General features: G+C 34.8%; 1 protein-coding gene and 1 pseudogene across 14 annotated transcripts in view; both read right to left on the reverse strand.

The window, feature by feature from the left end:
- LOC138318836 (nuclear receptor corepressor 2-like) overlaps nucleotides 1–23889 on the reverse strand; it is a 166388-nt gene that overhangs the window by 27292 nt on the left and 115207 nt on the right. For 9 of the 14 annotated variants that reach the window (XM_069261567.1, XM_069261564.1, XM_069261563.1 and 6 more), the window contains one exon: nucleotides 18270–18334. The exons of 2 other annotated variants lie outside the window; for them this stretch is intronic. The gene's annotated coding sequence lies outside the window, so the exon portion shown is untranslated. Of the gene's footprint in view, nucleotides 1–15061; nucleotides 15424–18269; nucleotides 18335–18519; nucleotides 18686–21802; nucleotides 22715–23889 lie in introns of those variants that run through there. 3 more of the 14 variants (XM_069261572.1, XM_069261573.1, XR_011207924.1) reach the window with 3 other exon arrangements.
- On the reverse strand, nucleotides 2781–6965 carry LOC138319709 (uncharacterized; annotated as a pseudogene).

The raw sequence follows: 23889 nt of genomic DNA on the forward strand, positions 1-23889 counted from the left end.
AAAGTTACTTTTATTACACCATAATCACCACCATTGAATATAATTTTTTTTTAAATTTTACTTCAAGTTAAAAATACCGTGCCGTGAAGAATAATTAATTGCATAGCCCCGAAAAAAATCCATGACACATTAATATTCTATATGGATTTTGAATATTACTAAAGATTGCGTAATGCCCAAAAGGGACGAAAAAACTCCGTTTTATATTATTAATTTTTATGTTAATTAGGCATATTATATTACGATTAAACACCAGCCTTATCTGTTCAAATGATGAATATCATTTATGCTCTGTCGGCGGTAATCGTTTAATGATTGTTTTTCCTTTTCGAGATGATATGTTACCCGAGCTAATAGTGTGCATGATTTATATATAAATATGTCTAATTGGTGATAATAAAACTATTCACCAAAACTGAACAAAATATTTCTTCATATATAGATTGGTGTAAACAAATTATGTAATAATGTAAGTTATATACCATACATCATATCATCAGGGGTGATGAAAAGAAGTTAAACAAAAACAAATCCAATAATCATACATACAGGGTGTTTCAGAAAACATGTTCTAATTGTTTGTTTAATAAAACCCAAATCCAAAAATGCCATACTATAAATTATAGGGCATGCAGACATGGATATTCATACCATTTGATTGGTATGTATCTATAGATGAAGTTTAACACATGCTGTTTATTTGCTACATATAACAAACTTGATTTCAAAAGTTTTCGGAAATGACGTCAGTTTTATTAGATTAGTGAGACATTTGCAGGAATTTCTCGTTTATTATGCAAACATTTATTGAAAAGGGCCATACTGTAAAAGTGATGAAGGAAAACAATTTCATCATTTCTGTGGAACATTTAGGTCCATTTATATTTATGAAACACTAGCTGTAAATTGTTGTATTCCAACAAATGGTGGTATCGATTGCTTAATTCGTTGAATTTTGGATTTTCATGAAGAAGTTACAACAGTTCACTTCGGGACATATTTTTTGAAACACACTGTACATGTATAGACATAGACAATGAAAATTATATATGAAAGCACATATAAGTATGGAAAATCAATTATAAGATTCACACCGTTTGCAAACAAATTTTCCTTCATACCCCGATGGAATTTAGAAAATAGTGAAATCATTGATTAAACAAACAATATATGAGAAGAACTTGGACTTCAAGGCAAATGTTGTAAACATAACATTAAATGAGTAATAAATCATTGTTATGAGGACATTTTAAAATTTGATATCAATCATTCGATAACCGGTATTGTTCATTAGGTTGTGTTACTATGATACTAATATTACTTTACTGTCTACCATGTAGGCCTAATTTACATTATTAATATGAGCTATGTTTTCTTATCCTTCTAACTTCCTAATTTAGCCAACGCACTCCCATTTGAACATATACCAATCGACCGACATGCTTTCTTATATGCCATATTTGCGCGATATAATTTATAATCAGCATTTGCATGACCATGTCAAAAATGACATGATGTGTATGTTTTTGTAAAGTCGAATCCGGGCAATCAAACGCTTCTTGTACCTGCTATAGATACTAGTAAACTTAATGGCATGAATTTTAGACGACAAAAATATGCTCCGAACCCTGTCGAATTGTTTTATGAAATGTACATTTTTCGCATATTTTACACAACAATTAACAAGTAGTGTTAGCCCCGATGCATTCACATTTTTGATCAAATTATTTATGTTCTAGTAAACCTAAGAAGTGATATACAGACATACAAAATACCAATAGTTTAAACAGGGACTGATACCTTAAAGTTATATGTGACGTAATTTTCATATTCACGAATCATAAAAGAGCTTGTAATATGGTATTCACAACAAAAGTTGCAAGCATTTAGAAAATAGAAATGCTTTTAATGCTGAGGTTTTAAATTTTTAAGTACAAATTAGAGATGAAAATAAATTTGCCAAAAAATCATTATAATTACATGTACAGTACTGTGACACGGCATAAGACTGGGGAATTAGCTGTTGAATGTGAATGTCTTTATTTAGTGGTGTCTTGTCCGAAACTGACAATTATACAATACATGATAATTGCAAATATTTATAATGTACATGAATAACACTTATATCGAAAATATTTGAACATATTAAATTGAATACGAATATTAAAAGATGTTGTTCTTATTATCTTTAAAATTACAGTAAATTTGGCAACCAGGGGCTACTCACTCAATACATAGCTACAAACATAACATTCTATTACATAAGTAGGTTAAAATATAGAGACTTGACCCTGTCGAAACTCAAACTCAGGTATTCTTGAAGAACTATAATATATATGTTAACGATTTATTGGGGATTAAAAATTCCCCTGAAATTAAAAAAAAATAAAGCCATTCATGTCACACACTGCCTCAAGCTATCGACAATACTGACGGGAGATAACTAGGGGATAATCCTGATTGGTCAGTCGCAACCCCTAAACCACTCATTAGCATATGCTATACATAGTACTCAAGAATTAGCATATAAGGGTAAACAAAGGTATGTAGATGTTCCTAGAAAACTAACACATCTACTTACATAAGTCAGTGAAAAACTTTCAAAAATCTAATAAAACAAATAAAACAACAAAACATATTTAATTAAACCATATCAATAATAAAAGTAAGTTTAGGAGCAAAGGGAAATAACTGTTGTATACAAACTATAATTTAACATTTAACATGTCAAATTATCATTTTATATACAACAAAAACGCAATCAAACAGTTTACCTGTGTATTACTACAGAAGACATAAAATTTGTAAATAGTTCTGCATGGTGGATACCGGGTTCAATGAGCTGTTCTCATAGATCTTGATCACAACACCTTTACTAAAAGGGTCTGTTTTCGAAGAGCATAGACACAAATGAAAACATGAATTGTCAGATAATACAGTTATATCTTGTAAACGAATAAATTGATATTGGAGTTTCGAACATGTAAACTCGCCACATCGTAAAAAACCCATAGAAGGCTGTCTTAAACACGCATATAAGAATACGGTCAATAAAAGGTTCAAACACACCACACGTACTAGATAAAACGGAGCACGGTTTTGTAAGCGCATCGCAAGTGCTAGGAAATCGTTTATAAGTATCACAAACGCGATTTTTCTTAATAGCACGCATGATGTACGACAGTCTTGTAGTGTACGTGAGAGGATCGCCGAAATTGTACCGAATGTAGTAAAAACCGCACACCAGCCAGGTACAACTTAATAGTGTCAAATTTCAAGCTTAATGCTGTGTGACAATAAGTGACAAAGCGTATTAATAAATCTTCTGAAACAGGGGGTAGCGAGTTCACCGGAAAAGCGATGCCTTGTAAGAGAATGAAAGTTTGAAAAACAATTCAAACCTGATCGGTACGTGGCAAGAGTTCTTTCACTTAACGCAGAGTTCCACAACTTGAGCTAGTTCATCGTTAAAGCAGACATTGGGAGACAAGGAATTGGAAATGCATCTGCCTTGGGTGCCAGCTGCCTGAACCGCTGCATCTGGAACCGAGAAATTGCATCTGCAACATTATTTTGTTTCCCGGGAATGTGAATAGCATGAATGGCATAATTGTTCATGGCAGAATGGTAAGTTAGTTTACGCATGAGTCCCATGATGCTCTTAACTTTAGAAAGACCTTTTGAGATGATTTCAACGGTAGCTAAATTGTCACAGTGGAACGAAATACGTTTCTTAGGCCACTGGTGTCCCCATAGAACACAAGCCATCACAATTGGATATAGTTCGAAGAGGGCCATAGACTGGTCTGTCTCTTTCAAGATTTGCGGAAAAAATCTTTGAAACCATTGATTCAAATGAATACCACTAAAAGAGTCGAGAGTGGCATCAGTGTACAAATGTAAGTCGGCTGAATTGGTTATGTGGTCATCTAAAAAGAACGAAACACCATTCCACTGTCTCAAAAAAGAGACCACATCGCGAGATCAGCGCGACAATCGTCGGTGAGTTTACCATGATAATGTAGTTTCTCAACTGTTGTAGAGAGTTTTATCAAGTGGGAAACGAAAGTGCGACCCGGTCTGATAACCGACAAGGGAAATTCATATGACCGAGTAGACTGAGGAGTTCACGTTTAGTACAAGATTTCCTCCACTTATAATAATCTACAATAGTAGTAATCTGTGCTATCTTCTCCAAGGTAATCGGACTTCACTGGTCACTGAATCCAGAATCACCCCCAGGTATTCCTGAGCGGTACATGGACCCACGGTTTTGTGTACACCTAGAGGAATGCATATTCCATAGAAGCGGTAGCATTCACGAAAGCTGATTCAATCACTATAAAATCATCCAACAGATGGAAATTGTTAGATATATTGTAGTTATTCTTCGCGATCCAGCAGACTTCTCTAGATAAATTGTCAAATAACTTAGGGCCCGATCGACTACTAAAAACTAATCTAGTAAAGAAATAAAACTTATTGTTCCACTGAATACCATGGTAAGGCCACAATTCTGGTTTAATAGGTAGTAACTGGAAAGCGTCCGTTATATCAGTCTTCATTAACCATGCATTTTTCCCAGTGATTAATAAGCTGAATAGCATCATCGATGGTAACGTAATGTAAAGAGCAAGCTGTTTTGTAAATAAGGCTGTTCAGACTGGGATTATCGGGATCATCGTGCGGAGCTGACAGGTCAACTATTAGCCTTTTCTTTCTTGAATATTTATGCTCAGCCAATCCGATCGGTTTAATACGGAAGGTCCTGATGTATTTCAATATTTATGTATTAATGTAGCTGAAAATTTGTCTAGATTCCAATTCTGTTTCCATAGAAACTTCAGAAATGTTCTCATTTCCTTTCCTCTTAAAAGAACATTCACAAGACAGTTTTTTGTATTTTCATCAATTTCAAATATTGCACTTTTGTCACCTTTCAAAGCGCCGAGCATATTCTTTAGAATGTCTGCTGTTAATTCAGGAAAATCATCATCGGGTGTTGTCGATAAGGTTTCTCGGATACTTTTGCAGATCATCACTTCTAAATCTTTAGAATCCCATATGAAAGCATTTTGTCCGTTTTCCTCTTTCTCTAAATAGTCTCTGATATCCTCTTTGCCACTACGATCTTCGATATCAAAATTGTTCTTTGCATGTTTAGTTGGCTCATAAGATGTTGTCGGTGATTTCTCAGCGTCGTCTAAAATCTCACCTAACGCCTGCTTAATCCGACTTTTTAGATACTGTTATTTTTAAAAGATTGTCTATTTCTTTTTTCAACTGACTTTTATTATTTGTATATTTGAATACGATATCCCCATCCAGGAGAAACGCAAAAGGTACACTGAGATCATTAGCCCATTTTTTCATTTGTGTATGTGCTTTGCCTCCCTGCATGGAGATAATTTCACTTCCAGTAAGTATCGCTTTCAATTTCATGAACTCATTTAAGCTAAATTCCTTTAATTCATCGATACCCAAAATCCTATCAAACACCCAGCCGATAATCGCTTTGTCTGACGGTCCTTCCACAAACAGCACAGCTGCAGAGTACAACATATCCTTTAGTTGGTCTTGGTGTTTATGAATGTTTTCGACAGGCATTTTTAGAATTGAGTATTTGAGGCTTTTGTCGACGATATTCATATTCCTCCTGCAAACATGTAATCGAGACATGGCCCTTAAGTTAATCATCACTGGTTGATGGGAAGTAAACACTATTACTATCTTCTTTGTCTCGCACTCCCTGAATACTAAATCCCGCAGCTTCTGAATCATTTGTGGATGCATGCCTCTATCCGGTTCCTCTCACTCCAACAGTAATGTTTGGTATTTCTTGTGCGTAAACATCAATGAAAATTGTTTTGCTTCGATTATGCCTTCTGGTACTTTGAGTAATTGTATTGTTCTCTCTGCATTAAGAACAGTGATTTTCTGCTTTTCATCCCTTTGAAAAATATATTCCATAGGATAGGTGATTGTCCGAAATACATCTCCTTCTTCGTCCACATCTCCAGATTTCTCTTCATCCCTCATAAGCGTTTGAATTATCTCAGCATTCTTTGACGTTGTTCTGTAATGCTGATCTCCTTTACCAATATCTTAGTATGACTCCACTGCAACGGTCCTGTAGAACGTGACGAAAACGTGAGGACAACGGTTTCATTTAGATCCTGTAGAACTCGTTCACATTTAGTGGCTTCAACTTTGGATTTTATTGCAGCCTTTACCATTCCATTGATCTCTTTAAGATGTGGATCCGAATCATCAACTTCGATTAGTTTCGTCAGTGCTCCATGCATCTTTTCTAAGCCTTCTTCCACGGTGGCTTCTAAATCATCGCCAAAATCAATATAACATTTGATATCATTTCCCTTGTGGATGCACACAAGTTTGTATTTCTCATCATCTTCCTCATTCAAATGCCTAACATAAAGAGAATAAAGCTGGTATCCCGCCGGACATCATCTGATAGTTGATCTCTGATTTCAAACTCGGAAATAACGAAAGCATTGTTTTTATTGTCATGTACCGCTGAGTCTGTGACGTTTACAGATCTTGATAGGCATCGTCTTATGAGTTCGAATATAGCAGTCTTCCCGGTACCGTTTGCTCCAACAAGGAAGTTGGGACCATTCTCGAATTGCAGTGTGAGGCGATCCTTAAAGCATAAGAAGTTTTTGAAAGCTACTCTGCGAAGCACTGGTGCTGTAATAATAAAGTAAATACTTTTATTTAGCCATCAGGGATATAACAATATGACTATAAACATGATGACATGCTGGCGGTTACTGGTACAATATCAGGTGTGGTGAAACATTATTTTCAATTGCATACATAATTCACACACAGTGAAGTCGATGATGTAAAACTGGAATGTAATTTTTCACTTAATTTGATGCTTAAATTAGCATACTATACACTTTTTTATACATACATATATTAACGACATCATCAGCCATTATCAGCCATTATAAGCACGAATAGATGCATAATAAGGTAGCATTAATTGTGATTTTCTTAGAATTCAGATAACCAGCGATGAGACTAAAACGTATTCTCCAATTATAATACTTTTACACACGTTGTGTTATGCATGCGATTTTGCTTTTATATGTATGTTTTAAATATTCTAAAACATTCCTATAAATTTAGAAAGGTATTTTGTAATTGATAAGACAGCGAAAAAAACCCCAATATTTAAGTTACATTACATGTTTTATCAGCATAAAAGAACGTTTTACAAGCTAAATATCAATTTCCCTAACACATTGATCTGATTTAATTTTGTTCATATCTTCAAAGTTTACATAAAAAACATTTTCAAAAATGCATAAAAAACTATAATACGGAAATGTGTGGTTTAAATTATCCTATATATATGTGAAGTTGTACGTATCGGATGATAAAAATGGTCGACAGAAGACTAATAAACAATTTGCGTCATGCGGTTCCTAATATCGAATATACAATTGAGTTCCATAGCTTTGGACCTATATATGGTTCTTATCAATCTAACTACTAAGCTGTCAGTATATTCAAAGCTGTCTTAGCGACCACATTGGGTATAAAGACACCTGTATTGATTAAACCTTTTTCAAAGGCTCTCGAATGGTCAATTTCAACATGTTTTAAAAAATCATTTTTTTTATTGGTCCCATTGTGGGATCTCTTTATTTAACAGTATGACTACATAAATTATTTAAACACATAAATAGTTAAGCAATAAGCGTGACTTCATACATTGTGCCACTAAAGTTTTTAAGGGGTAGTTGTTTGTTTTATTCGTTTATTTACCTTAAAAGTTACGCATTAACATTGTCCAATGCATCCACACTTGAACGTCAGAAATACTTTTGCCCGAAGCGGTCCTAGGAAATTTATAATCCAAAATTTAGTTTAGTTATAGTCACCATTTTCAAACAATCCGGTAGTTTATGTGGACATTTGGAACACCTCAGGGAATCTAATACCGTGCGTATAATTTACATGTAATATATCACTAAAAACCCGTTGTGTTCAGGATAACTATTTTAAAACAGGTATATGTAAGTGGTACTGATATATAAATCCACATTGATAACACAGGTATACCTACGCAGTATTGACAGATGAATAATGAAAACATGTTTCTTCCTGTATACATCCCACTGAAATCATACATGTAAGAAGTGTCTACACCATATCAAACTTTATGTATTTTCAACTTTATGTTACGCGATAATGATAGTAAACACTTTTTCAGTCAAAGAATAATACCAGTCTTTAGTTTTAAAAATTAGTTTTTGATTAGACGTATGTTACAATGTAAATGGATAAATGGGTGATTTCGGTAGGTCTTAAATTTTTTTAGCTTTTAGTTTATAAATCATTACATAAAATCTTTTAAGGATTAATCTGTTAGTATAACTAATGCTGACCGTTGGAAGTTGACCGATCATTGGAACGTGTTTCATCCTGTATTGTAAACAGAGTGAGATAGCAATATCTCATATCGATCACGTTGCAGATATCTTCCCATGCACATGATGGAGGGTACGAAAAATGTTTATCGCCATATCAATAAAACCTTACATGGATGTGTATTGTAGATAGGAATGCTTCTACCTTTATCAAATATTTTGTTGGTGGGTCAGCACGTTGCTTGCCGAATGTTGACAATCAAACGTTATCAAGATATCCCCTGCCTACTTGACATTTTTTATTTTTTTCTCGTAATTATTGATGACATCATCGAAAATGTTTGCCGCCAGTTATCAGTTACTCAGAATGTGTTGATGACGTCACGCAATTATCTTGAGTGTGTTAGAGAATATCAACCGTATGTAATTTTTCCCTAACACCTATGTAATATCACTTCCCGTGAAGTATGGACGAAAAGAAAATTTCACAACAGAAAAATTGCGGATATCCCTGCTCACTGTATGAAAAAAACGTCTCCCATTAATGCAAGAATTCTGTTGGCATCATTAAGCGACATTATTTCCGTATGTGGTTATTAGAATCTTGTTTTAGGTTAGTAGGTTCGGTATTACGAATATTTTACAGGGCTGAAGGATAACTTCATAACCAATCCCAATGGGGACGGGTTGATATTTTTCTCTAACACAGTTTACCACATTGTGAATCAAATATTGACGTTCAAGTTCTTATAAGGCAGTAAAAATATAATTTTGTCGTCTTGGTGAATACCAGTGACGTCGCGGGGCTACAAACAAACCCTTGCGAGGATTTTGCAGGTTCTGATTCATTGTAAGGCTTTGCGGATTAATAAAATGACGTCATAACGGTAGCGGCCATAATTCAATGACGTCACGCCAGCATTGCTTTCTCTCACTGAGACATCAATGTTAGATATACAATATAATAAACAGGATAAAAGTAAATAGTCATTCATTCTTCAGAATGAGACACATATCGATCTTCGGGATGAAACCCTTAAAGATGCTCCACCGCCGAGAGAGCAGAAACGATATTCATCATTTGAATAATAATTGGTCTTTAATCGTTTAATAATTTAAAATCTTTTTTTTTTTGCCCGTGGTACATGCCCAATCATATCTTCATTTTATAGAGGACATAGTGTCACGGATTTTTTCGGGATGCAATTAATTATTAGTCCCCTACCGGTGAAACAATGGTAGCTACATCTGTATTGGGAAAATACAGCTTGGAAATGAATTGGGGTCAAAAGGTCATCTACAAAGGCCACTGTTACTAAAATAGATTGTTTCACAAATTTTAGTTTCCGAATGATAAGTTAAGAACAAATCAACGGGATTTGTTAAAACTTCACACAATGGTAGCATATGAGAAAATACAACTTGGGATTGAATTTGGAGTCAAAAGGTCAACTACAAAGGTCACTTCTACTAAAAATAGATGTTTAAGCAAAACATTATTTTCCAGAAAATAACTTGAGAAGACATGACGTATTTTGATCAAACTTCACACAATGGTAGCTTATGACAAAATACAGCTTTGGATCTAATTTGGGGTCAAAAGGTCGACTACAAATATAACTGTTGTTAAAAATAGATATTTTACCTAAATATTAGTTTCCAGACAATAACTTGAGAAAAATATGAAGGTATTTTGATCAAACTTCACACAATGATAGCATTTGAGAAAATACAGCTTGCGATGGAATTTGGGGTCAAAAGGACAACTACAAGGTCACTGTTACAAAAAATAAATTATTTCACAAAAAATAGTTACCAGACTTGAGAAAACATCAATGCATTTTAATCAAGCTTCACACTATGGTAGCATATGACAAAATACAGATTAAGATTGAATTTGGGGTCAAAAGGTCAACTACAAAGGTCGCTGTTACTAAAAATAGATTGTTTCACAAAATTTTCGTTTTCAGACGATAACTTGAGAACACATCAACGGAAATTGTTCGAATTTTACACTATAGTAGCATATGACAAAATACAGCTTGGGATTAAAGTTGGGGTCAAAAGGTCAACTACAAAGGTGATTGTTTCTAAAAATAGATTGGTTCACAAAATTTTCGTTTTAAGACGATAACTTGAGAAAACACCAAAGGATTTTTGATCAAATTCCACACAATGAAAATGAATATGAATAACTATAGCTTGGGATTGAATTGTGGTCAAAAGGTCATCTACATAGTCACTGTTACTAAAAATAGATTGTTTCAACCGTGTGAACCGATTTAAAGGTAACTACACTTGTCTAATATAATTAATGTACATGGCTTAGCAATAATGTTTGTACGACATAACGAAGTTCCTGATATGTGACGAAAATTAGAAATTCATTGAGAAAATACACAATATTGGCGACATGACATTAGACTTCTCAAAGCTTCTCACTATATTTTTTACTTCATGCTCACCACCTGATTCTCCAATCTGTACAATATGTGGGAGAGAGACCAGATCTCGGCCTTGGCGGGCCTCGATACAGTTCTCTCTCCCACATATTGTATACAGTTTTCGGCTTATCTCCATAACATATCAGATCTATTTCTCGCCATCCTATGATTGTCCTGTTTTGTTTTAAAACATTTTCAAATAATTTACTTAATGTAGTCCCTCTCATCCAACCCCTGGGATTAGATAATACAAATGAAGTTTAAACAATATTGTCTCAATGGAGAGAGTCAAACAATACTGTACGTAAGAGGGTGAGATTGAGGAATTATCTGTATTTACAACAATACGTTAGTGTCAGCGATATACTCTTACCTCCATATAAGGTTTAGTATTAACAGTTTTTCCCATCAAAGTTGTGTGATGTAGTAATTCTATCCACCATATAAACGTATTTAGACTCAGGTGTCCCCACAACCTGAAGAGTTCATGGGATACAACATCATCCCCCTAGCCCGATGAGTTCAGAATTATGACCCTTATTAATGTAACCAAAGTTCACGTATATTTTCTGGCTGTCATTGCCTGTCGCTAACTAATGTAACTCCTCTTTAATCTGTGAACCGATTTAAAGGTAACTACACTTGTCTAATCTAATTAATGTACATGGCTTAGCAATAATGTTTGTACGACATCACGAAGGTCCTGATATGTGACGAAAATTAGAAATTCATTGAGAAAATACACAATATTGGCGACATGACATTAGACTTCTCAAAGCTTCTCACTATATTTTTTACTTCATGCTCACCACCTGATTCTCATTTTCGATTTTAATTTAAATAAACACTATTGATGTCACAAGGACCGCTTTTCCATCTGGATCACCTGACTCTCTCCTTCTCGTTAAACATTATCGTAGCCTTCTTACAAATCTGTTGATAGATTTCTGCATTTTAAATTAATTTTATATTTGGTTATGATATCGGTATATTCAATCAGGTTGATAATATTATCAAAACAAAACATTTCTGAATCATTGGTTTATCGTCGAAAAATAACTCACGCGATCGAGGGAAATAAATGAAAATTGTGATTGCACATGCCCAGGTAAGTTTAATTTGAGCGGCCAAATAAACATATTCTTTTGATAGAGTATTGCATACCATAAAATATCATTAGTCTTTATAATAAGTCACAAAACAGTTATAAGTAGATAATTAGTTACTTGTCTACTACTAGATGTCGGACTATCATATCAGCATCACCAAGTTTAGTTGATATGGAGGTGTCAGTGAAGAAGAGAAAACACGTGTTCTAACATGCAGAATATCTAGATGGATGATTATTTTTAAAATTTGGAAAACCCGCCAGCTTTAATGGAGACATCGTGACTGGTAAGATCGACAACAAAATGTCTTAACTGTAAAGTGGTGTGCAGCAAACCTGGTCACCGGATCATAAGATAATATGAAGTATCAATTGTTGTTTGAATTGATCTAAACATATTTCATTGCCATACGATGCAATCGAATTTCTCAATTACAGTTTACATGTTATCAAATAATATAGCATTTACATTATTTGAGAGCGTGCTTTAGATCAGTTAAACAACTGCTGCAAGATTCCAAGGTATATAACGAAATATTGCGAACCATGAAGTTGTGCCAAATTTTCAAACTCGATACAAACTGTCTCACTTTAAACTCCGAGGTTAGCTCGCTTCATTGTTTGAATGCAGAGATATGCACAGGAAATATATCATTGTGACAAATCTTTGAGCATGAGTATGTATACAATAGATTTAAGTACACCTGACAAAGGTTTTTAGATAAAATAATAAGTTCAGTGATGTATAATCAAACAGACGATTTTATCATTCATAATAATAAAATTTTTATTAATGATGTATTTATACTAGCGTATGTGGGGTATTTATTGTCTCTTAACAGTAAGTACACTCAAGCTAATTAATATCCAGTATTTATAAATGGCTAAACATGGAGGTCATTGTCTTACTGTGAGGCACCCACTGATAACAGGCCCATAGTTAGATAACATCTCTACATTATGGGTTGTGGTATGTTGAGAAATTCTTATATGTTTTATATATTCTGAATGAGGCTCGTACATAAAATGAATATATAGATGATGGTTATTCTTTATTTCCTCTTTTTACAAGATATCATGTTGGTGTCCGCGATTTCTTCCGCCCCTCGCCTATACAATTAGTTAGTTAACGGTGTGGGTTTGCCGAAATACAAAACGTAATCATTTTAAACTTTTATCACCAGTCGATTTTAACATTTACAAGATTGTGTGTTTTATTTTACTGTAAGACAATATTACATTATTTACTTTGCTATAACCAGCTACGTACATTTATATTGCCCCTTTCAAAGCAAGTTTTGGAAGATTTACTCTCGTTTCATTTGGAATTTGCAAGGTACAACGTTTGAATAGAAATTAGGAAGCCATTAATTCGTGAAGATATAAACATTCTTCAATTCTCTTTAATTGCGACATTCACGAAAACAAATCGTATGCGAAAGTAAGTTGGTTTATGGTACATGGAATATACAGAAAAAATATGACATTACTATTTAAAGTTCCCATTGGAGTATCAGTCCATATTAGGTTAAGTATTCACAGCTTTTCCCCGTCAAAATTGTTGTGCATTGTAGTAATTCTGTCCAACATAAAAACGTATTTAGACTCAGGTGTCCCCGTGACCTGAAGAGTTCATGGGAAACAAGATCACCCCAACCCGATGAGTTCAGAATTATGACCAGTGATAACAAAAATACGGTTATCTATAGCCGATAGTGACATACAATCATTGATACACATATATCCAGTGTTCATTCCATGGCATGTATTTACTACTTATCACATATTTATTAAACTTTGTTATTTTATAACACGATAATGATAAGTACACACTTTGATTTTTGACGAAACTATTGTAGTTTTTTTTCTACTTTTTGCGTAAGGGTAATGCAGGCATTTACATGATATGCTGTCAGCGAGTTAAATAAAAGGAAGAAAAAATCATTTGGTTTTTATTTTAAAAGTAATTGCGAAAAATATGTAGGGATTAATCAGATTATCATTAATAAGGTATGTTACGGCGTAAATTAATAAATGGAAGATTTCAGTGGGTCTTAAAATTATTTGGTTTTGAGTTCATAAATTAGAACAAAAACGCTGCAAGGAACAATCCGTTTATCCACAGGTTTACGACGCGCGCGCAAAAAAAAAGAAAAAAAAACCCTAAAAATACTGAAAGGTTGTTTACTTAGCCCTGTATCCCATTTCCAGAAAATGGGGTAACTAATTTTAAAATGTTCTGAACACCACAAAAATCATCCGATTTGAATATTTTTTAGCTTATATTGAAGGCCATTTTTTGTCTGTCGCCTTCGATTTGATACAAGCTCTCTGATTGGTCCATTCGCTTCTAGGAGTCAATCAGAGAACTTGTATCAAATCGGACACGACAGACAAAAATGGCCGAGATCACCTTTCGATATGAATTAATATTCGCCCATGATCCCATCATATCATATACCATAGTAACCAGTAAGGAATTGTCTTCAATGTAAGCTAAAACAATATTCAGATTGGATGATATTTGTGGTGTTCAGAGCATTTTAAAATTAATTACCCCATTTTCTGGAAATAGGATAGAGGGCTAAGTAAACAACCTTTTAGTATTTTTAGTTTAGTTTTTTTTTGCGCGTCGTAAACCTGTGGTTTATCATTTATTTAGTCCGCCGACATTCTTTTCCTTTCTTTCCTTTACATTGACGTTGAAGCTATGACATGCTTGAAGTAAGGTTTATCAATTGAACGAGATGCTGAAATTCTAACACAATCAACAACTTAGTAAGCTGACTAATATTATAGAACGGTTAGTTTGCTAGCTTTTAATCAGACGACAATAGGACTGTGTTAACTGTAGTTACACCATACAGGAGGCGGTGCATATGACGGCTAAGTCGGGCAACGCGTAGTTTTGATCGAATGCATGTTTTTGTCAAAAGAACAATCTCCTCGATTTTGTGAGAGAACTATTTTCCCATTTCTTTTCCATTTTTGGTGGATTGATGTTTTACAAGAAAGCATTATTAGAAGCTACGTTTTGTACCATCATTTATTAAAGAACGCATTTGTAGTTACTTTTTGTGATATAAATTAATCCAATTCATTCGAAGATTATTGTAGTTTATTTATTTAGTTTTAAGTCACATGATATATTAAAACAATGACATTTATTACAACCAGAACAGTAGGACGTATCAGGTTAATGATATGGAGAAAACTGGAGTATATAGAGAAACTCCACCAACCTACAGTCAGTGCATGGCAACTGCCTGTCGTTGGTTTCGACCTCGTGACTCTGATGAGGTGGGGAACTAGTGGTAAAATGTTGAAAACTTTACCCCCATCATCCACATCGGTCCTAATACCATCGTCCATCTGTTACTCAGACAATAAATGTTAGTATCTGCTATATCGTTACCTTCACAGTTAGTTAGCTGTTCCTGTGTTCCTTTATATCAAAATATTGTATCTGAAATCCGACGTAAATAAGACAGGCACTTAGCAAATATTTTAAAGACTAAAATGCTGCTTATGAATCACTTAACAAAGTCAAAATAAAGTTCATCGTAAGTTTTTAAAATAAAAGAAAGGATATGCGTCTAGATCTGAGTTACATTCTAATATAAAGGATACGCATCGTTGGTGTTATTTGTATTATGTCGATGATTATGAAATAGTAGATGTTATGTATATATTGTCGATATGCATGCAATGAGTGATTGTATGAATAGAGTAACAACGATACTTTGTTTAACACGGGCGATAAAAGATAAAGGAAATGGGTTATCATTGACAAAACATTATCTAATTTGCGTCAAGTTTTTGTAGCCGTTAACCTAGTCATAACAGATACAAGTTAAAAATTCAAAATATTTTATTATCACGTCAAACGCATACTAGTAAATAACAACCTTATATACACATGTTGTTGACAACACAAGTTGCAAAGCTTCAATCGAGATTGAAAATAAGTTAAATTAACAAGGAATTTATATTTTTTACAATCTAAAATACTGAATTTTACCCTGCATTATCAGTTTCAAGATTGATTGTGTCCAGCCATTAAGTTATTTACACGTTGTAAACCATCATAACAGTTAATCCCAATTTCGATATATTTACATTAAAGTCATATGTAGTTCTAACAGACAATGGTTTAGAAAATACAGTATTCGTGTGGTAGAAATACACTGACTGATTATGCCTTTATATATTTCATCCTGAACGCTAATGACCACGGGAGAAAAACAGAATATATACCCTCCACATTAGAGATCTAATTCTGACACAACATTTATAAAATTTTCACAATTGACATTAACTTATTATTGACAGGATAGCATGTTGGGAATGTCACGAACTCTATTCGATCAGAACGGGTCTTAATTAACAGAGCAATTTCCATTGATACATAACAATTCAATACCTTCTATGTAGTGGAATTGTATGAAGTTGCACGGAAATACCAATGCACCGTCCAATGGTCAATACTTAGCAAGGAACAGGTGTATATACGGGATCTAAAATAACCACTAATTCTATAATCTCTATTTTCTTTAAAGATCCATTTCTACAACTAAATAGCAAAATAGATTTTCCTTTATTGTAAAGGAACAATTACCACAGCATGGAATTGATCGCAACCAATAACTGCATTAAGTTATTAACGCTTTAAATAACCAATGCACCGTACACAGACCAATTATAAGGGACATGTTTATACAGGTGATTTAAATATCTTTTATAATAATCTGAAGTACTAGTAACTTTTATCGGTCAAGGTAACGTCCAATCTTGTTGCTATCAATAAAACAACAAACCTATCAATATCAACCAGAACATCACACCTCGTTTTATAAAATTGCTGATAGAAAAAATCTAGTAAGTATTAGATAAAGTTACCTGTAGCTTCATAACACATTAACACATTGCTGAGGGAAACCATTTAATAAGTATTAGATAAAGTTACCTGTAGCTTCAGAACACGTTATAACATTTCTTAGGGAAAACATCTAGTAAGTATTAGATAAAGTTACCTGTAGCTTCAGAACACGTTATAACATTGCTTAGGGAAAACATCTAGTAAGTATTAGATAAAGTTACCTGTAGCTTCAGAACACGTTATAACATTGCTTAGGGAAAACATCTAGTAAGTATTAGATATAGTTACCTGTAGCTTCAGAACACGTTATAACATTGCTTAGGGAAAACATCTAGTAAGTATTAGATAAAGTTACCTGTAGCTTCAGAACACGTTATAACATTGCTGAGGGAAAACATCTAGTAAGTATTAGATAAAGTTACCTGTAGCTTCAGAATACGTTATAAAAGACATCAATAGACATAATACAAGAAATACTATAATATCAGCAATCCAACATTATTTTACCGTAAAGGCTTCATCCCGCTTTCAATCTAGTGACATTTTGCATCTCTGTAAATCATTTTAGTGCAAATGAAACTTAGTTAATGAAAACTTCGTATGCATCTTGACTAATAATTGGTCATTCTGTGGATGTGTAATTTGTCATATCTTTTGATCAAAACGTATCACTAGATTGATGGAGGGGGCTGAGACCTAAACCCCTAATATAGCCCAAAACATCTTAACTAAATATATCATAACAAAATGTGTCGTAACATATACTGATAAATCACAAACAAGTTTTATTAATTAATTGCCTTTAAGTCAAAGATCAATATCACGCATTGTATTAAGTAAAGGAAGGCAATGCAAATAATCACATTACAGGGTCAATGATAAACATAAGGTATTTAACATGAAAGCAATCTACCGCAGTTTGGAGTGTTAATATTCTTGACCAATAGTTTCCAACTTATTTTCAAAAATGCATAAAACTATGATACGGAAATGTGTGGTTTAAAATTATCCTATATATATCTGTGAAGTTGTACGTATCGGATGAAAAAACTGGTCGACAGAAGACGGATAAACAATTTGAATCATGCGGTCCGAATATCGAATAGACAATTGGATCATAGTTTGAACCTATAGATGGTTCTAATCAATCTACTACTTAGCCTGTCTATAATCAAACCTGTCTTAGCGACCACCTCGGTATAAAGACCACCTGTTTGATAAAACCATTTTCAAAGGCTCTCGAATGGTCAATTTCAACACAATTTGTCCTGGGTATGACGATCATTTGACTTTAAAGATCATTTTTATTTGTCCCTTTGAGGGATCTTTATTAACAGGCAGACTACATAAATTTTAAACAACATAGTAAGCATCAGCGTGACTTCATACATTGGCCACTTTTAGGGTAGTTGTTAGTTTTATTGTATATTTACCTTCAAAGTACGCTTAACATTTCCAGCATCTCACTTGACGTCAGAATACTTTGCCCGAAGCGGTCCTAGGAAATTCAAAATACATTAGTTATGTGGACATTTGGAACACCTCAGGGAATCTAATACCGTGCGTATAATTTACATGTAATATATCACTAAAACTCGTTGTGTTCAGGATAACTATTTTAAAACAGGTATATGTAAGTGGAATTGATATATAAATCCACAATGATAACACAGGTATACCTACGCAGTATTGACAGATGAATAATGAAAACATGTTTCTTCCTGTATACATCCCACTGAAATCATACATGTAAGAAGTGTTTACAACATATCAATAAAACCTTATATGGATGTGTATTGTAGATAGGAATGCCTCTACCTTCATCAAATATTTTGCTGGTGGGTCAGCACGTTGCTTGCCGAATGTTGACAATCGGACGTTATCAAGATATCAAGATATCCCCTGCCTACTTGACATCTTTTATATTTTTTCTCGTAATTATTGATGACATCATCGAAAATTTGTGCCGCCAGTTATCAGTTACTCAGAATGTGTTGATGACGTCACGCAATTATCTTGAGTGTGTAAGCTGTATATCAACCGTATGTAATCTTTTCCCTAACACCTACGTAATACCACTTCCTGTGAAGTATGGAGGAAAAGAAAAATTCACAACAGAAAAATTGCGGATATCCCTGCCCACTGTATGAAAAACACATTTCCCATTAATGCAAGAATTCGGTTGGCATCTGTAAGCCACATTATTTCCGTATGTGGTGATTAGAATCTTGTTTTAGGTTAGAAGGTTCAGTATTACGAAAATTTTACAGGGCTGAAGGATAACTTCATAACCAATCCCAATGGGGACGGGAAGATATTTTACTCTAACACAGTTTACCTTATTGGGAATCAAATATTGACGTTCAAGTTCTTATAAGGCAGCAAAAATAGAATTTTTGTCGTCTTGGTGAATAGCAGTGACGTCGCGGGGCTACAAACAAACCCTTGCGAGGATTTTGCAGGTTCTGATTCATTGTAAGGCTTTGCAGAATGATAAAATGACGTCATAACGGTAGCGGCCATAATTCAATGACGTCACGCTAGCCTTGCTTTCTATCACTGAGACATCAATGTTAGATATACAATATAATAAACAGGATAAGAGTAAATAGTCATTCATTCTTCAGAATGAGACACATATCAATCTTCGGTATGAAATCCTTAAAGATGCTCCACCGCCGAGAGAGCAGAAACGATATTCATCATTTGAATAATAATTGGTCGTTAATCGTGTATATATTTGTCTAAATAACACAAAGAAATACTTTCAAATCCTTTTTTGCTTGTGGTGCATGCCATATATATAATTTATTTTGCTTGTGGTGCATGCCCAATCATATCCTCATTTCATAGAGGACATAGTTTCACGGAATTTTTTCGGGATACAATTAATTATTAGTCCCCTACCGGTGAAACAATGGTAGCATATGAGAAAATACAGCTTAGGATTGAATTTGGAGTCAAAAGGTCAACTACAAAGATCATTGTTCCTTAAAATAGATGTTTTACCCAAATATTAGTTTCCAGAAAATAACTTGAGAAGATATGAACGTATTTCGATCAAACTTCACACAATGGTAGTTTATGACAAAATACAGCTTTGGATCAAATTTGGGGTCAAAAGGTGGACTACAAAGGTCACTGTTGCTAAAAATAGATATTTTACCAAAATATGAGTTTCCAGATAATAACTTGAGGAAAATATGAAGGTATTTTGATCAAACTTCACACAATGATAGCATTTGAGAAAAAAACAGCTTGCGACGGAATTTGGGGGCGAAAGATCAACTACAAAGGTCACTGTTACAAAAAAATAGATTTTCGTTTTCATACGATAACTTGAGAACACATCAACGGAATTTGTTCCAATTTCACACTATAGTAGCATATGACACAATACAGCTTGGGATTGAATTTGGGGTCAAAAGATCAACTACAGAGGTGATTGTTTCTAAAAATAGATTGTTTCACAAAATTTTCGTTTTCAGACGATAACTTGAGAACACATCAACGGATTTTGATCAAATTTCACACAATGGTAGCATATGAATAACTATAGCTTGGGATTGAATTGTGGTCGAAAGGTCATCTACATAGGTCACTGTTACTAAAAATAGATTGTTTCACAGATTCTTATTTCCGAATGATAACTTGAGCATCACCGGAATTTGTTTAAACTTCATGCAATGGTAGCATAGGAGAAACCATAGCTTTGGATTGAATTAAGGGTCAAAAGGTCACTGTTACTAGAATAATTTGTTTCAGAAATGTTCGTTTACGGACGATAACTTGAGACAGAATTTGTTTCAACTTCATTCAATGATAGCATAATTAAACAATAATAACTGGTCATAGATTAGAAACATGTAATTGACGGCAGGCGACGTACGTTGCTTGCAACACTTACTGTAATCTTGTTTTTAATATATTTATCTTAAAGTAAAATTAGAAGCTAAAACTTTTCAATGGTGGTTATGATGTAAAGTAAGTAACTTGTAACTGACAAAAAATACTTATTCGTCTGCTCCTGTTTTTTATTGTGAAAAAAGCTATCAGCGGTGGAGCATCTTGTAATCTTGTAATTTCTAGTGTCATTCATATTCAAAAGATTATTAAAAATGTGCGAAGTAACAAAAATATATTTATGTGTATATAGTGGTTTTACTGCATTAAAAGCTAACGGTGAAGAGATGGTGACCAAGTATGTCCATATATATTACCGTGCGTTCCATCTGCCGTACGATAAGGATCTGTTGTATCCCAAATCGAACGCGACGCACCAGCCTGTGCACCAGCAGAACCGAATGAATACAAATGGTTTGTCTCCTGAAGCGAACGGATGGCGGACTCACGATTTTGCATATGTCCTCTCAATGTTTTCTTTGTTAAAAGCAAGTTAAAAGCAAGGAGTATTCATTTCTTATGAAATTACACAGATCTTTTATTTAATGTATCAAGAAACTATTTAGGTATTACTTTTATATCCATTAAGATTTTATTGTTACTATACGAAAACTGTTGATTCGAAACGTATCTTTCATAAGGGTGCCGCCATCATAGAAAAATCCAAACGTGTTCCTTTTGGTTTTTTGATAGTGTTTCAACAACATTTCAGAATTTCACCTAAATCCAATTGGCTGTGTTGAATGGGATTGCACATGGTATGGAGATACATATGTGCATAATGATTTAGTATATTCCCAATAAATCCAAGATTGTACCTAGAGAGGTCGAACTTTTTAAATCCTTCGTATTCAATGAAAGTTCTGGGGGGGACCAACTGTTTTGAACTGGCCCGGAAATCACTGTTATATGCGATCATTTTAGCAAAACACTTTCAAATTCATATGTGGTATAGACGGGTACGTCGTCGAGTGTGACTTGGTCTGTAATACTGGTTTTAGTGTTTGTCTGCGAGATGACAGGTGACCCTGCAGTGGTTTTGGCTCTTACTAGGTGTACGTACCCTTAGTCGCTAGGTTAGCCGTACTCTGGGGGGTTCAGCCTAGGGTTTACGGAGGGATATCGTGTCTGGTTTGACAGGTGTCTGCTTCGGGTTGTTTATGTCGGCCATCTTGTGAGGTGGGCCGGGGTCGGTTGTGTTACGCAATGTGATTGGTCGAGGCTTCAGCGGTGGAGCCAGTCGCTGAGTCTTATAGCTACTTTCGGTTTCATTCCGGGTAGGTTCACTGGGGTCAGGGGGTATAAAAGTCACGCACGTGTGTAAGGCCGTGCCTTTCTTGCCGGAGATTTGGTGAGTTCCAGTGGACTTTCTGCTGTTATTACTGATGCTTTGAGACCAAAGCGATACTGGATGGGGACATAGCTGTATGCACGCTCCGAAAACGGAGTGATAGTTTAGTGACACTTTGAGAACAGAGTGTTATAGGCCACTATTCAACCATGTAGACGGGGCTTAGATCATTACACGTAGTACTGGTAGTTGGTATTACGCTCGGAGACCCGAGCGCGGGGCAGGACTTTATTAGTTAATAGTACTAGTCTAGTATAGGGCTGGGAGTCTTTTACAGTTGTATATTCGGGTTAATCTTTAGTAAACTTGTCAGTAACATGTAGCGTTTAGCTTATATATTGTAGCTTCTCCACGGGAGGGGGTTGGAAGTTTCGCCCGTCTCGAAGGCAGTTAGAGTTATAAACATACTGTAGGTCTATCAAAGCGTAATGTTAGGGACAGGCTGCTATTAATAGCAGCCACCACAGTCAGTAATTGTGCCGGAAGTGCTCAGGAACCATGAATTAGTCCTTCAGTAGTCTTTATTTTTGGTTTTGTTTACCTTTAGTTATTTTTGTTAATATTTATTCTGATTTATTTATTTTTCTACTGGCTTTACACCTAAGTTAACTGATTTTTCTATGTTATATATTATTTGGTTATTTACTTTTGTTGCACCATGATTACATTATAATTAAATATGTGGAACTTAAACTTTGGTGTGTTTGTGGGTCTTTCCTAACACTTCGGCTAATCAGGAGGAAAAGAACCGGAAGGCGCGCTTGACAGTTGACTGTTGGCCACTGATTTTCTGCTATATTCTGGTTTTGGCCTTGTACCATTTGTACACTTTAAAATTACACAACGCGAAGTCATTTGGGTGGCAAACTCTCATCTCCCGACCCCGCCTACTACATAAATTGGTGCCGTGACCAGGATTAGTCGTATTAGTGAGGGAAAGATACCCATATTTTGGTAAATTATTGCAAAAATGGACTCTGACATAGAAACAGTTGATGAAGACTACTATTTGATTAAAGAAGGTCTTAGGGAACTAGGATTGTCAAGTTTAAGTGTGAGGGAAACCTTGCTGCATTCAGGGACACCCAAGGTCATTATGGTGTGGGTAATTTTTTCTGACACTCAGAGCTATGAGAGTGAGTTTTCTCCAGTAAGGTCAGATGGTAGGTTCCAACAAGATAGTTTAAGCCGTAGTGTGAGGTTTGATTCCCCCGTCTCAAGTACACCTCTCTCAAGGCAGGTTCATGTTAGTGAAACCCCCGGGAATAAGTCTAGCAGATCTAGATTATATCATGCCTCATATTCTGGAGTAGGAGGGAATAGACTTAGTCGGAGCCATGTGTCAGAAACTGATACAGAGGATAGTTATGAGGGTGATACAGAGGAAGGGTATAGGTATCCAATGCCCAGGGTAGAGTTAGGCACAGGTTTGTCAGAGATAAGGAACAGGCGGAGGACATCTTTGCCAACTAGGGCTGATTATAGAGTCAGACCTCGTGAACGACAAGATATTGGGCATAGAACACCCAGAGTCTCTAGGAAAGAAAAATTTCCAGACACCCTTTGATGGTAAATCCAGTGATTGGCAGGATTATATAATCCATTTCGAGCAGGTGGCAGCCTGGAATGGCTGGAGTGGCTCGGAAAAGGCTCAGCAACTGAGCATGAGTTTAAGAGGGGTAGCCCAAAAACTTTTAAGTAACCTTACTGTAGGTCAGCTTAGTGATTACCAAGCTATTAGAAATGTGTTGGCACAAAGGTTTAATCCGAAAGAGCGTAGTGTTGCCTATAGATGTGAA

This window comes from Argopecten irradians, chromosome 3 (assembly GCF_041381155.1).
Source record: "Argopecten irradians isolate NY chromosome 3, Ai_NY, whole genome shotgun sequence".
Taxonomy (NCBI): domain Eukaryota; kingdom Metazoa; phylum Mollusca; class Bivalvia; order Pectinida; family Pectinidae; genus Argopecten; species Argopecten irradians.